Below are 3,289 nucleotides of genomic sequence, written 5' to 3' on the forward strand. Positions count from 1 at the left end.
TGGCGTCCGAGGCACCAAACTTGGCCTCGAGCGCAGCCCACATGTCCTTGCCGTTGTCAAACGACATATATAATCCACAATGGAGTCATCAAGAACACTCAGAACAGCACCTTTAAAGAGAGTATCGATCTTCTCAAAAGCTTCCAGCTATGCTGGATTAAGATCACCCTCAGGCTTGCCCTTGGTGGCGTCATAGCAGCCCATGGTCTGAAACCAGTAGACTGCTCTCATGCGCCACCTCTTATATTGCGTCCCCTTAAAGGCAAGCGGCTTCAGATGCGCAGCAAAACCACTCGGAGTAAATTGCCTATAATCAGGTTTTTGGATTGTTGGAAAAATGAGCAAATTACTATGAGATTTAATCCGAATGAACAAAAGATAAATCATGACAGCAATAGCAGAGATTAAACTAATCATGCGAACTAGCATAATAGATGAACAGATCACATTTAGTGCACATACTAGAAACATGAATTCTACCATGATCTCGAACAGGAAGGATAGAATCACATACGGTGCAGCGGGAGCAGCGCCGCCGGCGTTGAGGTTGTCGCCCATGCCGTCGAGGATGAGGTTGCCGAGGTCGGGGAAGAAGTCGTAGTTCACGAAGTCGTCGCTGCCAGCAGTCGCGCGAGTGCGCTCCCCAAAAACCTGATCGCCCCTCTCCCGTACATGATCACAAGAGGTGGGGTTCCGGAGGCCTGCTGTCCCTTCTCCCGGTGCATGCCGAAAGGAGGGATGGAGAAGACTTGCTTGGCGGCGCAATGACCTGTAACGATGGTGAGAAACCATATGAAACGGCGGCGCCTAGGGTAGACGACTGCGTGACTATACAGTGCGGGCCAGGTAGGTCGTGGGAGTAAACCCCACGTCCGAGTCGTCACGATCCAAAAGAACCGAAAACGGTTCAGAAATTAACGCGTCCGTTAATTATTAATTAATGACTCATTAATTTTGTCCTCAGCTCGGCTCAATCCCGCAAACCGCGGCGCGGCGTGCCGAGCAAGGAGGAGGAGGAGCTGGCATGTAGGTCTCCTCTTCTCATGCTCATACAAGTGATAGAAGAGCTCACCTTATAAAGAGGTGCAACTCTCTCTCAACTTTAGGGATGGGACTAAACTTTAGTCTCACTCACTCCACTCACATGTGTGCATGAATGGGCCAAGAGAATTTCAGAATTTTAGTTGGGCTTTGGGCCAAAGGCCTACTAGCAAAATTCCAACAAATACTATTAGGATCCATCCAAAATACTGTAGGAGCTTATATCAAACGTATATTCACTAGGAATTGACAGAGGTATGCGGCTCTTTGAAAGCCAAAAGAGGTGGCTTCAAGAACTGATTGAAATGGCATTTTCTATAGCGGTGGCTTGTCCAACTTTTCTTCTTCGATGGCATATACTAGGAAATACGTGCAGTCATCTCCCTTTCTAAATTTGATTAAGCACTTTCGGTCCGTATGATGAATGCCACACACTTAGCAGCAATCATTCATAGATGAACGGCAGTCGAGCACCTAGAACCTTACATTCCTCTTCTACATGAAGTATACCGCCAAGAGAGGTTTCTCAATGATTTTACCTCAAACGCTCAGAAACCACCCACCATACAACTCTCCATATATCTTCCACATGAAGTATGCTGCCATGAGAGGTTTCTCAATGAAAAAATCACCTTAACGCTCAGCAACCACCCACCTTACAACCTTCCATTCCTCTTCTATATGAAGTATGCTGCCATGTGACGTTTCTCAATGAAAAATTTCACCTTAACTGTCAGCAACCACCCACCTTACAACTTTCCATTCCTCTTCTACATGAAGCATGCTGTCGTGAGAGGTTTCTCAATGGACGCGAAGTATCTACACCCGAGCTCAAATGCACCTTGATGAACAGTAAAATAAAAAAAAGTAAAATAAATAGAAAATCTGAATCTTTTTTGGTGCAAACTTTGACAAATGTTATGTGCTTGCAAAAATTTATCATAAAACAACATTCCTGGAAGTCATGGTAAAAGAACAATATTGATGCTCCAACAATGCTATTTTTGAAAGCATTTTGGAGTGCTGATTTTTTAAATTTATTTTGCCATGCCTTCCACAAATGTTGTTTCAGGCTCAAAATTTCCATGCACTAAGAACATTTGTGAATGTTTGCACCATTTTTTTCTTCATATTTTTTGAAATTTATTGGTCATCCTGAGCATGTACTTTGAAAATTTTCATATTAACTCCATACTCGTCGTCAACGTACATATATTGCCCTGTAAAAAACATGCATATGTTGAATGTGAACCAGCTACGATGATAGCTTCAATTCGTTTTGCTTCGGTGAAAATACAAGGCTACCATTTGGGGTCGCCTCTATGAGCATGAGAGTGCCCTTGAGACCATCCACAGGGTGCTAAAAGGCGCATCGAAGTAGATATCTAACCAATTTAACAAACCGAAGAAATTATTTTGAGGGAGAAAAATCTTTTGGTTTGATCCAACAAATTTGTTAAACTTCAAGCAATATCGTGTTCCATGTGGAACTCCCCCCCCCCCCACTTCGGCTCCTCTGTAGTACAGTTATAACTGCAGGGGTACTGTAGAAATAGGTATCCGCCGTCCATTTCAATCTCATGGCTCTCATTTTTTGCATTCAATTATGTTTTTATTAAATGGAGATTCTTTCTGCTGTAACGGCGGCGCCAAGGCCGACAACTCCCCGATGGCGAGCGGCGAGGTCGCCGAGGCTAAGGAAGCGGGCGGCGCGGCAAGGTCGACGGCGGTTCGGGTGCACAACCTGGGGAGGGCGTCGTGCGGCAGGAGGCCGCCGGGGCAGGAAACGGGCAGCCTGGCCTGAGAAAGACGAAGGCGTCGGGTGGTGTCCGTCGAGGTCAAGGTCGTCGGGTGGCGCAGCCTGGGGAAGGCGGGTGCGGTAGCCAGCAGAGCTCTTCAGTTGCTTCAGTCGACGACGTCAGCAGGTCAGGCCAGCAGACGGCATCGTACCGTGAATCCTGGGAAAGGCGCGCATGGAGGTCCAGCCGCCGCACCGTTGACCAGGGAGATAGCGGGCTTGGCCGGAGAGCCTAATCCTTGGCGGTGGAGAGTTCATCTGCTCGCTCCTCCCTTGCTCTATCTCTCCGCTCTCCGGCCAAGAGTTCCGTGTGTGTGCGGCGAGCAGCGAGCTGGTTCGTTCTCCTTTTTTTCTACACGGTAACAAGCTGTGTCTTATGGGCGTTGGATTGGCCAGGGACGACTGATGTTGTTGCTACAGTACATGTGCAGTAACACTAGAACTGCAGAG

The sequence above is a fragment of the Triticum dicoccoides genome, chromosome 7B, assembly GCF_002162155.2.
Source record: "Triticum dicoccoides isolate Atlit2015 ecotype Zavitan chromosome 7B, WEW_v2.0, whole genome shotgun sequence".
NCBI classification, from domain to species: Eukaryota; Viridiplantae; Streptophyta; class Magnoliopsida; order Poales; family Poaceae; genus Triticum; species Triticum dicoccoides.